Source organism: Nerophis ophidion, linkage group LG11, assembly GCF_033978795.1.
Source record: "Nerophis ophidion isolate RoL-2023_Sa linkage group LG11, RoL_Noph_v1.0, whole genome shotgun sequence".
NCBI lineage: Eukaryota > Metazoa > Chordata > Actinopteri > Syngnathiformes > Syngnathidae > Nerophis > Nerophis ophidion.
Window position 1 is genome coordinate 26,595,000 of NC_084621.1, and position 20,694 is coordinate 26,615,693.

The following is a 20,694-nucleotide window of genomic DNA, read 5'->3' on the forward strand; positions in this document are numbered from 1 at the left end:
GGGAGGATTGGCAAGTATGTACATGACATGACAATCAACAAAAAGAAGGATAGCGTCCACACAACTGAGGGATGGCTATGGAAAACAAAACTAAAACTGAACTAGCTACAAAGTAAACAAAAACAGAATGCTGGACGACAGCAAAGACTTACAGCATGTGGAGCACACGGCGTCCACAAAGTACATCGGTACATGTCACAACACTCAACAATTTCTTTAGTGTATTTTGGTACCGGTACCAAAATGTATTTTGGTACTTTTCCAAATAAAGGGAACCACAAAAAAATTCATTATTGGCTTTAATTTAACAAAAAAATTTTTACAGTACATTAAACATCCATCCATCCATCCATTTTCTACCGCTTATTCCCTTTCGGGGTCGCGGGGGGCGCTGGCGCCTATCTCAGCTACAATACATATTTTTTTTATTTGTAAGTTTGTCCTTAAATTGTCAGGCTTGTCCCTGACAGTTTGGCTATGTTTTAGTTTTTTCCTCTGCATTTGTCTTTGTTTCCTCTGTGTGTATAGTATTTCCTTGTCAACGCTCTTATTTTGTCTGTTTTCTGTGTTTCTCCCTGGGCGCTGTTTCCCCTCAGTTGCGGCTGATTGGCACCTGGCCACACCTGGTGTCTATCAGCCCATTCCTATTTTAGACATGCTGTGTCCTCTAATCCGCGCTGGATTATTGTCGTTGCTACCTGTCGTGTCGATGCAGCGTAGCGGTAAGCTATATTCGGTGGCTGTTTGTAGCTTACTGTCTTTTGTTCCCTGCTTCCCGTTTTGTTTGTTCATAGCCAAGTTTGTTATCTGCCTCGTGCGCGCTTTTTGTTTGTACCCTTTTGTTCGGTTTTTCTCTTAGTGTTTTATTAACCCATGTTTCCTTACTCAATGCCTGCCTCCTTCTCTGCATCTTGGGGTTTGTCACAAACACACTCTGACAATCCGTAACCCATAAAGTAGGCAGGCACGGAGCTATTTTTCAGCGTGTGTTTATTCCAGCCGGCACGTTAATAAACTGACGCACAACATCCGGATTCCCATCATGCATTGCTTCAAAACAACGGCAAGTGGTAATGTCCAAAAAATATAACAGAGATGAAGCAGAAGAACGAAGAAGAGACATGGCGACGACGAGTAAGAAGAAGAAATACTCTTGCCAGTTGTAAAATGATTGGAGAAAATAATTTCAGTTCATCCAGGACAGCTTTAAGGGGAAGGGATATGCTGCCTACAAATTTTGTAGATCAGTCTTCTCCATTGAACACGGGGGCCGAACAGATATACTCATTCATGAACCGATTATTTATATGTATCCATCCATCCATCTTCTTCCGCTTATCCGAGGTCGGGTCACGGGGGCAGCAGCCTAAGCAGGGAAGCCAAGACTTCCCTCTCCCCAGCCACTTTGTCCAGCTCTTCCCGGGGGATCCCGAGGCGTTCCCAGACCAGCCGGGAGACATAGTCTTCCCAACGTGTCCTGGGTCTTCCCCGTGGCCTCCTACCGGTCGGACGTGCCCGAAAGACCTAACTAGGGAGCCGTTTGGGTGGCATCCTGACCAGAACCATCTCATCTGGCTCCTCTCGATGCGGAGGAGCAGCGGCTTTACTTTGAGCTCCTCCCGGACGACAGAGCTTCTCACCCTATCTCGAAGAGAGAGCCCCGCCATCCGGCAGAGGAAACTCAATCAGGCCGCTTGTACCCGTGATCTTGTCCTTTCGGTCATAACCCAAAGCTCATGACCGTAGGTGAGGATGAGAATGTAGATCGACCGGTAAATTGAGAACTTTGCCCTCCGGTTCAGCTCCTTCTTCACCACAACGGATCAATACAGCATCCGCATTACTGAAGACGCCGCACCGATCCGCCTGTCGACCTCACGATCCGCTCTTCCCTCACTTGTGAACAAGACTTCGAGGTACTTGAACTCCTCCACTTGGGGAAAGACTCAGGACTTCCTGAGGGACATGGTTGAATGTCTTCTCCAAGTCCACAAAGCATATGTAGACAGGTTGGGCAAACTCCCATGCACCCTCAAGGACCCTGCCGAGAATATATAGCTGTTCTACAGTTCCAAGACCAGGACGAAAACCATACTGTTCCTTCTGAATCCGGGGCTCGACTATCCGGCGTAGTCTCCTCTCCATTACACCTGAATATATACACACACACACACACACACACACACACACGCACACACACACACACACACACACACACACACACATATATATATATATATATATATGTGAAATGAAGTGTAAAGTGAATTATATTTATATAGTGTTTTTCTCTAATGACTCAAAGCGCTTTACATAGTGAAACCCAATATCTAAGTTATATTTAAACCAGTGTGGGTGGCACTGGGATTAGGTGGGTAAAGTGTCTTGCCCAAGGACACAACGGCAGTGACTAGGATGGCAAAAGCGGGAATCAAACTTGGAACCCTCAAGTTGCTGGCACGGCCGCTCTACCAACCGGGCTATACCGCCCTGTGTGTGTGTGTGTGTATATATATATATATATATATGCCTTAATTACCGCCCTGTGTGTGTGTGTGTGTATATATATATATATATATATATATATGCCTTAATTAGATTATCCAGAAAATAGTGCTCGATACCGTGGTAGAGCGCAATATATGTATGGGTGGGAAAAAATCACAAGACTATTTCATCTCTACAGAACTGTTTCATGAGGGGTTCCCTCAATCATCAGGAGATTTTTTTTTTTTTTTAAATCTCCTGATGATTGAGGGAACCCCTCATGAAACAGTTCTGTAGAGATGAAATAGTCTTGTGATTTTTTCCCCCCACATATATGTGTGTATATATATATACAAATATGTATAAATAAATACATACATATATATATATATATCTACGGGCTTCACGGTGGCAGAGGGGTTAGTGCGTCTGCCTCACAATACGAAGTTCCTGCAGTCCTGGGTTCAAATCCAGGCTCGGGATCTTTCTGTGTGGAGTCTGCATGTTCTCCCCGTGAACGCGTGGGTTCCCTCCGGGTACTCCGGCTTCCTCCCACTTCCAAAGACATGCACCTGGGGATAGGTTGATTGGCAACACTAAATTGGCCCTAGTGTGTGAATGTGAGTGTGAATGTTGTCTGTCTATCTGTGTTGGCCCTGCGATGAGGTGGCGACTTGTTCAGGGTGTACCCCGCCTTCCGCCCGATTGTAGCTGAGATAGGCGCCAGCGCCCCCCGCGACCCCAAAAAGGGAATAAGTGGTAGAAAATGGATGGATGGATATACATCTACATATATATATCTACAAATATGTATAAATAAATACATACATATACATATATATATATACACACACATACATATACACACACACACATATATATGTAGATGTATATATACTTGAAAATATACAGACCCCCCACTACCCCTCCTCAACAGCCCCCCCCCCCCCATCTCCCGAATTCGGAGAAAGTATGGCTCGGGGCGGTATTGCTCGGTTGGTAGAGCGGCCGTGCCAGCAACTTGAGTGTTCCAGATTTGATCCCCGCTTCTGCCATCCTCGTCTCTGCCGTTGTGTCTTTGGGCAATACGCTTTACCCACCTGCTCCCAGTGCCACCCACACTGGTTTAAATGTAACTTCGATATTGGGTTTCACTATGTAAAGCGCTTTGAGTCACTAGAGAAAAGCGCTATATAATTCACTTCACTTCACTTTGGGCCCGTGGGAACCAAATCACCCACGGGATCGGCACCTATGATTGCAACAATGACTTTTTACTGTCACTTTCAACTACCGAGTTTGCATTTTTTAATGTTTTCTGTTGGTGGTGTGCCTCCACATTTTTTTTGTACCTTGGCTCCAAAAAGGTAGTGTGAGTAGCCTCAGTTTGTGGGGCCACAATGCTTTGATTCTCATGCAAAAAACAATGGCGCATAGCAAACACGCTGTTTGCTAAAACGCTCGCCAACATGCGCAAAGCAACAACTTACTAGCATTGCCGCGACGCCTTTTGTTGTCAAGGCTTCTTTTAATTGATTCATTAACGCGCGCGCCCGTGTGGCCTCCTCGTGGAGGCTGCCTCCGCCGCGTGCACGTGCGCCGGCCAGAAGCGACGAGCGTGTCGGGAGCGCGCGCAGGAGGCGGTCCGGGGGCTGCCTCGCTTCTGTCGGTTGTTTTTCGCTTGCTGCCTCCGCGCTTTAAATAGCCAGGACGCGACGCCGCGTGAGGAGCCTCTTCTCTCCGCCTAGCTCGGGGGATTAACCACGCCGCATCGCAGCATCGACGGCCGAGCGCCAGCAAGGTAACGTTCGAGGGGCTTTAAAAAAAATATATAAAAAATAAAAAGTCTTCAAATGTCCCGTGAAAAGTGACGTTTTTCCCCCCCTCCCTCCGCCGCCGAAGAGGAGAAGGCGAGAGGGGGAGGTGGACGTGCGGGGACGAGCCTCCCTTTGTGCCGAGGCAGGGTCACTATGTGGAGGACCGTCCTTCCATTAGCCCCGTCGTCGTCTCCGTGGAAGGGTGGGCGGAGGGTCCGACAGAAACGCCTTCTTTTATGCGTCTTTTTTTTTTTGTTAAAGTTTCCAACTCCGAGGCCTAATCTCCCCCCGTGTTGCCTCCGAATCCTCCAACGGCGATGGGAACGCAAACCCACCCTGCTTGATTTCGCTAGCTCCCCCCCGTGACGTTCACGGACGGCTCGGTTTCCTGCCCCCTCTTTTTGTATGCTGTATCCCCACAATGCGGCGTCTTCGCGGTTGAGAGCGGCGTATTGGCGACGTCGTCGGCGCTTGTTTTTGAAGCGAGGTGGGGGTGGCATCATAACCTCTCGATGTCCACTGTACGGCTAACATTTACATTTGAGTGGCGATATCTCCCACCGCCATGAAACGCCCCCTTCGCCGATCCCGGGAAAGGCGAGCTGTTGTTTACTTAAGATTTAGTGACAGATTGCTTACACTAGTGTAAATATATACATAAATATGTATCAGTGATGGCGCTAGGAATATTCAAAATCATTTTTTGTAGCCGTTTTGAAAACAAATGATACATGTATGCATTATCCTGGTTTATTGTTTTCAAAAAATAAACATACACGTTAAATATGCATTTCATATTGACATCGATTGTGTCCATCCATCCATTTACTACCGCTTGTCCCTTTTGGGGTCGTGGCGGGTTGCCGGAGCCTATCTCAGCTGCATTCGGGCGGAAGGCGATGTACACCCTGGACAAGTCGCCACCTCATCACAGGGCTGTCATGCCAAATTTCCTCCCCCCTACAAACACCTTCACCCCGGAAGACATTTGGAGTGACAGCCCCTCTAATGCCTGAAGGACCCCAATTAGGGCGTGATAATACCAAGTTATATGACTCTTAAGGGTTACAGCTGCAAAATTAGCGAAGCAAAAATAGCTTGAAAGGTTAGCATGCTGGAATGTTAATATTTTTTCCTCACTGTTATTTTTCACCAATTACAATCAGCCAATTATAATGCTTTTAAAACAAAACAGGCAGCTGTTTGGGCTGCTTTAATAAAGTTATATAGATCTTAAGGGTTACAGCTGCAAAATTAGCAAAGCAAAAATAGCTTGAAAGCTTAGCATGCCAGAATGCAAATATTTTTTTCCTCACTGTTAGTTTTCACCAATGACAGTCAGCCAATTATAATGCTTTTAAAACAGGCAGCTGTTTGGGCTGCTTTAAGCAAGTTATATAGATCTTAAGGGTTACAGCTGCAAAATTAGCAAAGCAAAAATAGCTTGAAAGCTTAGCATGCCGGAATGCAAATATTTTTTTCTGCACCGTTAGTTTTCACCAATGACAGTAAGCCAATTATAATGCTTTTAAAACAGGCAGCCTTTTGGGCTGCTTTAAGCAAGTTATATAGATTTTAAGGGTTACAGCTGCAAAATTAGCGAAGCAAAAATAGCTTGAAAGGTTAGCATGCTGGAATGCTAATATTTTTTCCTCACCGTTATTTTTCACCAATGACAATCAGCCAATTATACTGCTTTTAAAACAGGCAGCTGTTTGGGCTGCTTTAAGCAAGTTATATAGATCTTAAGGGTTACAGCTGCAAAATTAGCGAAGCAAAAACAGCTTGAAAGGTTAGCAAGCTGGAAAGCTAATATTTTTTCCTCACCGTTAGTTTTCACCAATGACAGTCAGCCACTTATAATGCTTTTAAAACAGGCAGCTGTTTGGGCTGCTTTAAGCAAGTTATACAGATCTTAAGGGTTACAGCTGCAAAATTAGCGACGCAAAAATAGCTTGAAAGGTTAGCATGCTGGAATGCTAATATTTTTTCCTCACCGTTATTTTTCACCAATGACAATCAGCCAAATATAATGCTTTTGAAACAGGCAGCAGTTTGGGCTGCTTTAAGCAAGTTATATGACTCTTAAGGGTTACAGCTACAGAATTAGCGAAGCAAAAATAGCTTAAAAGCTTAGCATGCTGGAATGCTAATATTTTTTCCTCACCGTTATTTTTCACCAATGACAATCAGCCAATTATAATGCTTTTAAAACAGGCAGCTGTTTGGGCTGCTTTAAGCAAGTTATATAGATCTTAAGGGTTACAGCTGCAAAATTAGCGAAGCAAAAACAGCTTGAAAGGTTAGCAAGCTGGAATGCTAATATTTTTCCTTACCGTTATTTTTCACCAATGACAATCAGCCAATTATAATGCTTTTAAAACAGGCAGCTTTTTGGGCTGCTTTAAGCAAGTTATATGACTCTTAAGGGTTACAGCTACAAAATTAGCGAAGCAAAAATAGCTTAAAAGCTTAGCATGCTGGAATGCTAATATTTTTTCCTCACCGTTATTTTTCACCAATGACAATCAGCCAATTATACTGCTTTTAAAACAGGCAGCTGTTTGGGCTGCTTTAAGCAAGTTATATAGATCTTAAGGTTTACAGCTGCATAATTAGCGAAGCAATAACAGCTTGAAAGGTTAGTAAGCTGGAAAGCTAATATTTTTTCCTCACCGTTAGTTTTCACCAATGACAGTCAGCCAATTATAATGCTTTTAAAACAAAACAGGCAGCTGTTTGGGCTGCTTTAATAAAGTTATATAGATCTTAAGGGTTACAGCTGCAAAATTAGCAAAGCAAAAATAGCTTGAAAGCTTAGCATGCCGGAATGCAAATATTTTTTTCTTCACCGTTAGTTTTCACCAATGACAGTAAGCCAATTATAATGCTTTTAAAACAGGCAGCCTTTTGGGCTGCTTTAAGCAAGTTATATAGGTCTTAAGGGTTACAGCTGCAAAATTAGCGAAGCAAAAATAGCTTGAAAGGTTAGCATGCTGGAATGCTAATATTTTTTCCTCACCGTTATTTTTCACCAATGACAATCAGCCAATTATACTGCTTTTAAAACAGGCAGCTGTTTGGGCTGCTTTAAGCAAGTTATATAGATCTTAAGGGTTACAGCTGCAAAATTAGCGAAGCAAAAACAGCTTGAAAGGTTAGCAAGCTGGAAAGCTAATATTTTTTCCTCACCGTTAGTTTTCACCAATGACAGTCAGCCACTTATAATGCTTTTAAAACAGGCAGCTGTTTGGGCTGCTTTAAGCAAGTTATACGGATCTTAAGGGTTACAGCTGCAAAATTAGCGACGCAAAAATAGCTTGAAAGGTTAGCATGCTGGAATGCTAATATTTTTTCCTCACCGTTATTTTTCACCAATGACAATCAGCCAAATATAATGCTTTTGAAACAGGCAGCAGTTTGGGCTGCTTTAAGCAAGTTATATGACTCTTAAGGGTTACAGCTACAGAATTAGCGAAGCAAAAATAGCTTAAAAGCTTAGCATGCTGGAATGCTAATATTTTTTCCTCACCGTTATTTTTCACCAATGACAATCAGCCAATTATACTGCTTTTAAAACAGGCAGCTGTTTGGGCTGCTTTAAGCAAGTTATATAGATCTTAAGGTTTACAGCTGCATAATTAGCGAAGCAATAACAGCTTGAAAGGTTAGTAAGCTGGAAAGCTAATATTTTTTCCTCACCGTTAGTTTTCACCAATGACAGTCAGCCAATTATAATGCTTTTAAAACAGGCAGCTGTTTGGGCTGCTTTAAGCAAGTTATACAGATCTTAAGGGTTACAGCTGCAAAATTAGCGAAGCAAAAATAGCTTGAAAGGTTAGCATGCTGGAATGCTAATATTTTTTCCTCACCGTTATTTTTCACCAATGACAATCAGCCAATTATAATGCTTTTAAAACAGGCAGCTGTTTGGGCTGCTTTAAGCAAGTTATATGGCTCTTGAGGGTTACAGCTACAAAATTAGCGAAGCAAAAATAGCTTAAAAGCTTAGCATGCTGGAATGCTAATATTTTTTCCTCACCGTTATTTTTCACCAATGACAATCAGCCAATTATTATGCTTTTAAAACAGGCAGCTTTTGGGGCTGCTTTAGGCAAGTTATATGACTCTTAAGTGTTACAGCTGCAAAATTAGCGAAGCAAAAATAGCTTGAAAGGTTAGCATGCTGGAATGCTAATATTTTTTCCTCACCGTTATTTTTCACCAATGACAATCAGCCAATTATATAATGCTTTTAAAACAGGCAGCTGTTTGGGCTGCTTCAAGCAAGTTATATAGATCTTAAGGGTTACAGCTGCAAACTTAGCGAAGCAAAAATAGCTTGAAAGGTTAGCATGCTGGAATGCTAATATTTTTTTCCTCACTGTTATTTTTCACCAATGACAATCAGACAATTATAATGCTTTTAAAACAAAACAGGCAGCTGTTTGGGCTGCTTTAAGCAAGTTATATGACTCTTAAGGGTTACAGCTGCAAAATTAGCGAAGCAAAAATAGCTTGAAAGATTAGCATGTTGGAATGTTAATATTTTTTCCTCACCGTTATTTTTCACCATGACAATCAGCCAATTATACGGCTTTTAAAACAGGCAGCTGTTTGGGCTGCTTTAAGCAAGTTATATAGATCTTAAGGGTTACAGCTGAAAAATTAGCTAAGTAAAAATAGCTTGAAAGGTTAGCATGCTGGAATGCTAATATTTTTTCCTCACCGTTAGTTTTCACCAATGACAATCAGACAATTATAATGCTTTTAAAACAGGCAGCTGTTTGGGCTGCTTTAATCAAGTTATATAGATCTTAAGGGTTACAGCTGCAAAAATAACTTGAAAGGTTAGCATGCTGGAATGCTAATATTTTTTCCTCACCGTTATTTTTCACCAATGACAATCAGCCAATTAAAATGCTTTTAAAACAGGCAGCTGTTTGGGCTGCTTTAAGCAAGTTATATAGATCTTAAGGTTTACAGCTGCATAATTAGCGAAGCAATAACAGCTTGAAAGGTTAGTAAGCTGGAAAGCTAATATTTTTTCCTCACCGTTAGTTTTCACCAATGACAGTCAGCCAATTATAATGCTTTTAAAACAGGCAGCTGTTTGGGCTGCTTTAAGCAAGTTATACAGATCTTAAGGGTTACAGCTGCAAAATTAGCGAAGCAAAAATAGCTTGAAAGGTTAGCATGCTGGAATGCTAATATTTTTTCCTCACCGTTATTTTTCACCAATGACAATCAGCCAATTATAATGCTTTTAAAACAGGCAGCTGTTTGGGCTGCTTTAAGCAAGTTATATGGCTCTTGAGGGTTACAGCTACAAAATTAGCGAAGCAAAAATAGCTTAAAAGCTTAGCATGCTGGAATGCTAATATTTTTTCCTCACCGTTATTTTTCACCAATGACAATCAGCCTATTATTATGCTTTTAAAACAGGCAGCTTTTGGGGCTGCTTTAGGCAAGTTATATGACTCTTAAGTGTTACAGCTGCAAAATTAGCGAAGCAAAAATAGCTTGAAAGGTTAGCATGCTGGAATGCTAATATTTTTTCCTCACCGTTATTTTTCACCAATGACAATCAGCCAATTATATAATGCTTTTAAAACAGGCAGCTGTTTGGGCTGCTTCAAGCAAGTTATATAGATCTTAAGGGTTACAGCTGCAAACTTAGCGAAGCAAAAATAGCTTGAAAGGTTAGCATGCTGGAATGCTAATATTTTTTTCCTCACTGTTATTTTTCACCAATGACAATCAGACAATTATAATGCTTTTAAAACAAAACAGGCAGCTGTTTGGGCTGCTTTAAGCAAGTTATATGACTCTTAAGGGTTACAGCTGCAAAATTAGCGAAGCAAAAATAGCTTGAAAGATTAGCATGTTGGAATGTTAATATTTTTTCCTCACCGTTATTTTTCACCATGACAATCAGCCAATTATACGGCTTTTAAAACAGGCAGCTGTTTGGGCTGCTTTAAGCAAGTTATATAGATCTTAAGGGTTACAGCTGAAAAATTAGCTAAGTAAAAATAGCTTGAAAGGTTAGCATGCTGGAATGCTATAATTTTTTCCTCACCGTTAGTTTTCACCAATGACAATCAGACAATTATAATGCTTTTAAAACAGGCAGCTGTTTGGGCTGCTTTAATCAAGTTATATAGATCTTAAGGGTTACAGCTGCAAAAATAACTTGAAAGGTTAGCATGCTGGAATGCTAATATTTTTTCCTCACCGTTATTTTTCACCAATGACAATCAGCCAATTAAAATGCTTTTAAAACAGGCAGCTGTTTGGGCTGCTTTAAGCAAGTTGTATAGGTCTTAAGTGTTAGAGCTGCAAAATTAGCGAAGCAAAAATAGCTTGAAAGGTTAGCATGCTGGAATGCTAATATTTTTTCCTCCCCATTATTTTTCACCAATGACAGTAAGCCAATTATAATGCTTTTAAAACAGGCAGCTGTTTGGGCTGCTTTAAGCAAGTTATATGACTCTTAAGGGTTACAGCTGCAAAATTAGCGAAGCAAAAATAGCTTGAAAGGTTAGCATGCTGGAATGCTAGTATTTTTTTCCTCACCGTTAGTTTTCACCAATGACAGTCAGCCAATTATAATGCTTTTAAAACAGGCAGCTGTTTGGGCTGCTTTAAGCAAGTTATATAGATCTTAAGGGTTACAGCTGCAAAATTAGCGAAGCAAAAATAGCTTGAAAGGTTAGCATGCTGGAATGCTAATATTTTTTCCTCACCGTTATTTTTCACCAATGACAATCAGCCAATTATAATGCTTTTAAAACAGGCAGCTGTTTGGGCTGCTTTAAGCAAGTTGTATAGGTCTTAAGTGTTAGAGCTGCGAAATTAGCGAAGCAAAAATAGCTTGAAAGGTTAGCATGCTGGAATGCTAATATTTTTTCCTCCCCATTATTTTTCACCAATGACAGTAAGCCAATTATAATGCTTTTAAAACAGGCAGCCTTTTGGGCTGCTTTAAGCAAGTTATATGACTCTTAAGGGTTACAGCTGCAAAATTAGCGAAGCAAAAATAGCTTAAAAGGTTAGCATGCTGGAATGCTAATATTTTTTCCCCACCGTTATTTTTCACCAATGACAATCAGCCAATTATAATGCTTTTAAAACAGGCAGCTGTTTGGGCTGCTTTAAGCAAGTTGTATAGGTCTTAAGTGTTAGAGCTGCGAAATTAGCGAAGCAAAAATAGCTTGAAAGGTTAGCATGCTGGAATGCTAATATTTTTTCCTCCCCATTATTTTTCACCAATGACAGTAAGCCAATTATAATGCTTTTAAAACAGGCAGCCTTTTGGGCTGCTTTAAGCAAGTTATATGACTCTTAAGGGTTACAGCTGCAAAATTAGCGAAGCAAAAATAGCTTGAAAGGTTAGCATGCTGGAATGCTAGTATTTTTTCCTCACCGTTAGTTTTCACCAATGACAGTCAGCCAATTATAATGCTTTTAAAACAGGCAGCTGTTTGGGCTGCTTTAAGCAAGTTATATAGATCTTAAGGGTTACAGCTGCAAAATTAGCGAAGCAAAAATAGCTTGAAAGGTTAGCATGCTGGAATGCTAATATTTTTCCCTCACCGTTATTTTTCACCAATGACAATCAGCCAATTATACTGCTTTTAAAACAGGCAGCTGTTTGGGCTGCTTTAAGCAAGTTATATAGATCTTAAGGGTTACAGCTGCAAAATTAACGAAGCAAAAACAGCTTGAAAGGTTAGCAAGCTGGAAAGCTAATATTTTTTCCTCACCGTTAGTTTTCACCAATGACAGTCAGCCACTTATAATGCTTTTAAAACAGGCAGCTGTTTGGGCTGCTTTAAGCAAGTTATACAGATCTTAAGGGTTACAGCTGCAAAATTAGCGAAGCAAAAATAGCTTGAAAGGTTAGCATGCTGGAATGCTAATATTTTTTCCTCACCGTTATTTTTCACCAATGACAATCAGCCAATTATAATGCTTTTAAAACAGGCAGCTGTTTGGGCTGCTTTAAGCAAGTTATATGACTCTTAAGGGTTACAGCTACAGAATTAGCGAAGCAAAAATAGCTTAAAAGCTTAGCATGCTGGAATGCTAATATTTTTTCCTCACCGTTATTTTTCACCAATGACAATCAGCCAATTATAATGCTTTTAAAACAGGCAGCTGTTTGAGCTGCTTTAAGCAAGTTATACAGATCTTAAGGGTTACAGTTGCAAAATTAGCGAAGCAAAAATAGCTTGAAAGGTTAGCATGCTGGAATGCTAATATTTTTTCCTCACCGTTATTTTTCACCAATGACAATCAGCCAATTATAATGCTTTTAAAACAGGCAGCTGTTTGGGCTGCTTTAAGCAAGTTATATGACTCTTAAGGGTTACAGCTACAAAATTAGCGAAGCAAAAATAGCTTAAAAGCTTAGCATGCTGGAATGCTAATATTTTTCCTCACCGTTATTTTTCACCAATGACAATCAGCCAATTATAATGCTTTTAAAACAGGCAGCTGTTTGGGCTGCTTTAAGCAAGTTGTATAGGTCTTAAGTTTTAGAGCTGCAAAATTAGCGAAGCAAAAATAGCTTGAAAGGTTAGCATGCTGGAATGCTAATATTTTTTCCTCCCCATTATTTTTCACCAATGACAGTAAGCCAATTATAATGCTTTTAAAACAGGCAGCTGTGTGGGCTGCTCTAAGGTCCTTCCACCCTCATTGGGGTCCTTCAGGCATTAGAAGGGCTGTCACGCCAAATGTCTTCCGGGGGTAAGGTTTTTGTAGGGGGGAAGAAATTTGGCGTGACTGGGCCAACACAGATAGACACACCACATTCACACACTAGGGCCAATTTAGAGTTGCCAATCAACCTATCCCCAGGTGCATGTCTTTGGAAGTGGGAGGAAGCCGAAGTACCCGGAAGGAACCCACGCAGTCACGGGGGGAACATGCGAACTTCACACATAAAGATCCCAGGCCCGGGATTGAACTCAGGACCTTTGTATCATGAGGCGATTGTGTCTATCGCGATATACATTGATATCGTTTTATCGGCCGAGCCCTAACTACAACCAAGATTATTTTTACAAAACAGCTGGTGTGTGACAAGCACAATATTTTAAGTATAAACCCTTTGTAGGGGACAACATACCACATGAAACCTTCTCGAAAATCTATTACTAAGTTAGATAGCATGTCAAAGATCGCCCAGTGTTGGTGCTAGGAATTTTCAAAAGTCATAAAAATGGAGTCCCGTAGTAGATTTTTGGGTTCATTTTGAAAACAAATGATGAATGTATGCGTTTTTCATGTTATATCTCACATTCTATATTGTGTTTAGGCAAAAGGTTGTCATAAACGTTACTTAATTCATTAAAAATAATAATACAAAAGTAAACAAATTTTTATGCATATGTAAATGTATGCAGTTGTAAACATTCATTCACTTTCTTCTTTCTATCATGGATCCAAACTTTACCGCTGCCGGTATTTTTTTTTCTATATTTGTATTTAATAAGTTGTAGGTGTATTTAATTCAGTATAAAAGTGTAGAATGTTTTTTGCTTCGATCATGAAATTATAATTTTGTGCTAGGGGAAACATGCATATGACAAAGTTAAATGGTTATTCTCACCTGTATGTAGATATTCAGTCGTTTAAAAACATGCCCCATCTACACTTTCACGGCAAATAATGTCAACAAACTTTGAAACTAACTTGCAAAATTATATGTAATTTAATACAGTGGCACTCAATGCCTCTAACATTTCATCTCTGGCTTGGTGATGGCCATAAGCTGTGTGTTCCCCTTTAAGACTGGCGGTATGTGGGGTGAGTGAGTGGGCGAGTTAGGAGAGGGAGCGCCAGCATGTTCAGGAGTGTTACTAGCATGTTGGATGTTTGGTTGGCTTTGTGGAAAACATAAACGGTCTCGTCATTCCAACCAAAGAGCGGAACTGTAGGGTGTTTCTTGGTGAGGCTGGATCTTTGAAAATCTGTGCACCCGGTCGTACAGTTGTTTTTGTTCTTAGCCTGTTTACATGGCGTGCAAAATATCTTTTGATCTTCATAAGTGAGCCATTTGCCAAGAAGTGGCTCCTGAAGCCACTTTTCATTAAAGGGGAACATTATCACAATTTCAGAAGTGTTAAAACCAATAAAAATCTGTTCCCAGTTGCTTATCTTATTTTTCGAAGTTTTTTTCAAAATCTTACCCGTCCCGGAATATCCCTAAAAAAAGCTTTAAAGTGCTTGATTTTCTCTACTTGCGAAGCCACTGTCCATTTCCCTGTGACGTCACATAGCGATTCCAATACAAACAATGGCGAATAGCACAGCAAGATATAGTGACATTAGCTCGGATTCAGACTCTGATTTCAGCGGCTTAAGCGATTCAACAGATTACGCATGTATTGAAACAGATGGTTGGAGTATGGAGGCAGATAGCGAAAACGAAATTGAAAAAGAAACTGAAGCTATTGAGCGAATAGCTATTGACGCTATTCGGCCATACATGTCTGTGTTAGCATTGCCGGTAAAATGTGCGGACCAACCGATCAGGACTTTCGCATTGACACTGGATCAACTTAAATCCGTCAATTAGTAAGTGTTTGTTTCGCATTAAATGTGGGTGGAAGGAAATGCTGGATACAAATACAACTACAACTGTACATACAGGTAGCCTAAATAGTATGTTAGCATCGATTAGCTGGCTGATCAAATATGTCTGATTAGCACATAAGTCAATAACATCAACAACACTCACCTTTGTGATTTCGTTGAATTTATCGTTGGGAATGCACCTGCTTTGAGTGTCGCAGGATATCCAGGCATTCTTGTTATCTCAGTGCCATCTCTGTTGTAGCATCGCCGGTAAAAAACAAATAAGGGACTTTCGCATCTCTTGACACTGGAGCAACTTAAATCCATCGATTGTTAAGTGTTTGTTTGGCATTAAATGTGGATGGAGGGAAAGGCTGGATGTAAATATAGCTACAAATGAGGCATAATGCTGCAATATGTACACACAGCTAGCCTAAATAGCATGTTAGCATCGATTAGCAAGCCGTGCTAATCGATGCACATTCCATGTAAATCAACTTGAATCCGTCCCTGATCGTGTTGTTACACCCTCCGACAACACACCGGAATAAAAACAAATGGGGATTCGGATAAGAATCCATTTTTTTTTTGTGCACGTCTACCAAACATCTCCATCAAAGTTTCATGTACTACACAGTGTATGTAATATAGTAACTGTCACATTTATAATAACGTGATAGTTATGTATTTTGCTATTTTTTTTGCATACAGCGCTTATTTAAAAAACGCGCCTTTGCTGTTTCTTTCAACAACTTCTACTATTAATGGCAGCCTTCATGAGAGACAACAAACATAATGAAACAATTGCTTACTGTACAATATCTTCTCTCACTGGGATGCCGACTGATGGGATGTTTATATCCTCCCGTTTAGATGAAGAAATAATCAACATATTTGTAGCCACCCGGAGGTGAAACAAAAAGCAGGTGGGTGCGTACAAGTGTCTGTTAGGGTCTTCCTCGCCATCTCCTATTCCGAGCAGGCTGTCCTAGTTGACCAACTTCTCTGTTTGTGTCCACAACCTGCTATCCAAGTGAGCGACAAGATTTATAATCAAGAATTAACTTTCATATACTCAGAGGCGATACAGAAAGCTCACCGGCTGATCTTAAAGCAGCATAAACTAGTTACCTCTCTGTTACCAATGCACTGCTAAAAGTAGAATTCAGTTCTTATAATAACAAAATCATTAATACTTTTTTCATATTCAGGTCACACAATGTAAATGGAGTATTCTCAGCGCTTTTTGAATGTTTTTTTAGTGGGTTATATTGGCGCAATAGACGTAATGACGTCATGGGTCCCAATAGTTCCATTGTTGGCTGACTTTTACTTACAAGTTAGAATGCATTTAAAAAACATGTTCTTTTCACTCATTAGGATTGAGAATGATCGACAATGTTCCAAAAAGTGCAGTTTCCCTTTAAGCTTCCAGACACAACTTACCTGCCAGGGGTATTCTAATTATTGTTCATTTAGACGGACAGAAATGGACAAAAACACAAGATTGACAACCACGATGTATCCCACTGAACATCCTCGGGGTCTTTCCTAGACAGTCTTACACACAAGTAGGGTTGGGTATCGTTTGATTTCGAACGATTCCGACTCCGATTCTGATTCTTTGTTTTGATTCCGATTCCTGATGATTCTCGATTCCGATTCTTTCTTTAAAAAAAAAAAGGCAGAGTCAAAAAAAAGTTTAGGATATTTTAAATGAGCTAGCTAACCTGCAGTCTTTCTAAATGAAATAGTCTGACATTCTCCAATTCTATTAACTTTTTATGAACTTTACTATAAATTCCTCACTGGTCTGTTTTCAACTAGAATAAAAATATCAAATCTATGAACTTGAATATAAATATTATAAATTATGAATACATTTTCACAGGGGTAGTACACTTTCATCAAGAGAGCTTTATTTTTGAAAACAGATTTACACATAAGTGTATGATGCTGCAGGAAACCTCATGAAAACACATTTGCACACACAAGTGTATGATGCTGCAGGGACTTAAACATGTTACCGTGTTCCCACTGATGGGCTAACCTGATGCAGAAAAGCAAATAAACAATAACAAACAACTTGCAAAACCCAGTCCAGATTAGCAGCAGGTACAGTATAAAATCAGAGACAGTTCTTGTTTAGGAAAATGACCATATCCGCCTTCTCAGGCAGGATGCGTGAGCGTTCTGGACAGATAGTGTCTCCTGTCGAAGACGGGACACGCATTTATCTGTACTCCATGAACTCGGAGGTGTTTCATCATGTACGACGTGCACCCACCTAAGCACGAAACAGTCCTGTCGCACGTGTTACATTTCGCCGATATTTCATTTTTTTTAGTAAAATAAAGCCACACTTTCGACCTTCGACGCCCGCTATCCATGCTTGACTGGCTATGCTAACACTTCCGGCGGTGGGCGTTTCTTTGTTGGTGTTCAGCGGCTTCTTCTTCCGGGTCGGCGGACTTATTATTTTTTTCCGGTCGGCGGACTGGGTATCGAAACTAGGAATCGAAATTTCAACTTTTGAACGATTCCGGGAGAATCGGAAAGTTAGTCTTTGTTCCAATCGATACTCGATACCGAACCCTACACACAAGTGGATCAAAGCACAATTAAGGGTTGCCTACTGATGTCTTCCACTTAGGGCTTGGCGATGTATCGATATATCGCGGGTTTGTCTCTGTGCGATATAGAAAATGACTATATCGTGATATTCGAGTATACGTTCTCACGCAATTGCTTTTAGCTGCGGACATTACACTACAGGCGTTTCTCACTCTTTCTTTTCTCTCCTGCTCACAGAGACATAAAACAAGCGCACCTTCTTACATACTGTACGTCACATACGTAAACGCCTTCGCGGAGCAGAGAGGTAGCAGCATGGGTAACGTTAGCTGTGATGCGAGTGGTATCACGAGAGAAAGAAGGTGCGAATCTGGTAACAAATGAAGGAAGAATTAGATCCCAAGAAAAACAGCAGGGGGTCCATCGTCTGGCGGTGGTTTGTCTTCAAGTGGGAATATGTCGAACAGACAACCGTAATTTGTCAAGTGTGGGGCAAAAGCGTTGCTACAAAAAGTAGCATTACTGCTAATATTTAGCATCATTTTAAAATTCACCCGCTAAAGAATGAAGAGTGCTTGAAACTCTGCATGTCAAAATCTCAGTTCGGTGCCACAGCAACAAAATGCCGAAGCAACCATTTCCACATCAACACCGTATGAAAAGAATAGTCAACAACAGAAGGGGATAACGTCCGCAGGAAACTACCACATAGCAAAGGACATACACTATTTGATTTCCTATTACGCAGCTCATTTTTATTTGACATTTATTGAAATATCTTGTGTGACATCATGCACAAAAGTGCACTTTATTTGTTTTAAACTATTGTAGTGGCGTTCTGTACAAAAAGTGCACTTTAATTTAGTGTTGTTTTGATATGTCATCTTAGTGACATCCTGCGCTCATAGCTTCTTTTCAAATATTTCTGACAATCTTTCACTTTCTGTTTGGAAATGACATGAAAGTTTGTGCCACTGCTTAATAACTGTTTAATAAATACAGTTTCGGTCAATTGACTTAGTTGTGCTTTCCCTCTCTGCATGAAAGTTTAAAATGAGCATATATTAATGCAGTATGAATAAGAATGTTTTAATGTAGACACATAGAATCATCATACTGCTGTGATTACATGCATCAAGTGTTCATTCAATGCTAAGGCAAAATATCGCGACATATCGTGCATCGTGACGTGACCTAAAAATATCAGATATTAAAAAAAGTTCATATTGCCAAGCACTACTTCCACTCGTGTAATATTATGCATAAAATATGTTACCAATTCACTCAATCCCTGCGAATTTTGCGTTGCTTTACAAATTTTCCGTATATTTTGTCCAATAGGCATAATTTTCGCCCATCAGATTTGTCTCTTCGTGGCACTTAAACGGGCACGTTTAATCAAATAAATGTTTGTTGTCTGCGTAGACAACGCAGGAACAACAACGTGTGACAATATATCGACTATTTATTGCTTGAAGCGCTAAATTGTCATAGCCCAGACCTACTTCCAGTTCCTGTATACGGGGCCGAGCATCCTGGGTATTGTAGTATACAAACATTAAACAACACACTGTCGTCCTCTTTGTAGTCGACGTGTATTTATATATTAATTAAACCTTTATTTATGCAGGGTAAGGCAATTACAGATTTCCATCTACCTCATAACGTACACATGTCAGAGATGTTGATGATAACCTCTCATCATCCCTCATTTTAAAGACAGAAGCTAGCGCTGTAGATTGCTTTCACTTTTCAAGCGTAAAATAAACATGGAGAAAAACCTGCAATTTTTGTATGACCGAGCAGACCATGGACAACAAGGAAGCCTTTGGTGGTGGTTCTGTCTATAATTAGAACTAAAGATGTCCTATAATGGCGTTTTTGCCGATTTTTTGCCATTGTACAACTCTTAATTACCGATTCCGATATCAACCGATACCGTTACATACAGTCGTGAAATTAACGCATTCTTATGCCCAATTTTGTTGTGACGTCCCGCTGGATGCATTAAACAATGTAACAAGGTTTTCCAAAATAAGCGAACTACTTCAACTCAAGTTTTGGAAAAAAATGCCAACATGGCACTGCCATATTTATTATTGAAGTCACAAAGTGCATTATTTTTTTAACATGCCTCAAAACATCTTGGAATTTGGGACAGGCTCTCCCTGAGATAATCCTGATACGCACTACAACTATGGGAATTACTGTACTTTAACTCTCACAAAGTGCATTATTTTTTTTTTTTTTTTAAACATGCCTCAAAACAACAGCTACAAAAACAATGAAGGCACACAGTTTCAGTCGAGAGTATACTAGAGTAATAAAGTAAACAATAACTCCTTTAATACAAGACTGCCTGGCATACTGTATAACAGGGAATTATAAACTGGGCTCAATTTGCCATGCACTAACACATTTGTATGAGTAACACAAATGTGCTGCAAGCTAGTGGTGAGTGCTTGAAGTGGCCTAGCAGTCAGCCAGAGCTTCTGAAATGCTGCGTTGAGACAGGGCACCTCTGTTCATTGCAAGCTGCAAAGTGTGTGCCATGCAGGACAGACTAGCCACCAATGCACCATAGCTTTTGCCATATTGCGTGCGTTGTCCATGACGTGAGCTTTCACCTTAGGGTGATTTTTGTTGCATTCATGTTTTTTTCTCGGCGGAGTCTTTAAGCGACAACGTGTGGTACTACTTTTTTTTTCGGTGTTTGCTTTTCATCCATCTTCCGCTTGTATTCATTGTGTATCTCCTTATGATTTTTGAAGAGGTGGGAGATCAAATTGCTCGTATTAAAGTCAGACGTCTGGGTTCCTCCTCGCATAACCAACTTTTTGCAGTCTTTGCAAATTGCCAGTTCTGTATCCGTCAGACGCACTTTAAAATAATCCCAAACCATAGACATGGTGTCGTTAGTCAATCACAGAGCGAGCTGGCTTGTTAGCCACGGCTACAGCACCGGCAACAACACACCCTTGTTGTTGTTATGCACCGCTTGCGGCGGTTTGATGAGGTCATCAAGCGTCGCAAGTAAACCTCTCATGCTGCAGTCGTCAACTCCTGTGCGGTTTGTGGCAGAGGAAAGGGGCTGCTGACTGTATATATATTACATTTTAAAGCATTTACCGGCCGATATTTTCAGACATCTCTAATTATAATTAAATATTACTTATTAGTTATGATTAATAAGAACAATACTGTCGCCCTTTATTTAATGAACACA

The 20,694-nt window shown here is 40.3% G+C and overlaps 1 protein-coding gene across 1 annotated transcript in view; it reads left to right on the forward strand.

Moving 5' to 3' along the window:
- The first annotated feature begins 4,120 nt into the window (after positions 1 to 4,120).
- Positions 4,121 to 20,694, forward strand: part of LOC133561862 (ubiquitin-conjugating enzyme E2 E2) — a 123,664-nt gene continuing 107,090 nt past the window's right edge. The window contains exon 1 of the mRNA XM_061915475.1: positions 4,121 to 4,288. The gene's annotated coding sequence lies outside the window, so the exon portion shown is untranslated. The remainder of the gene's footprint in view (positions 4,289 to 20,694) is intronic.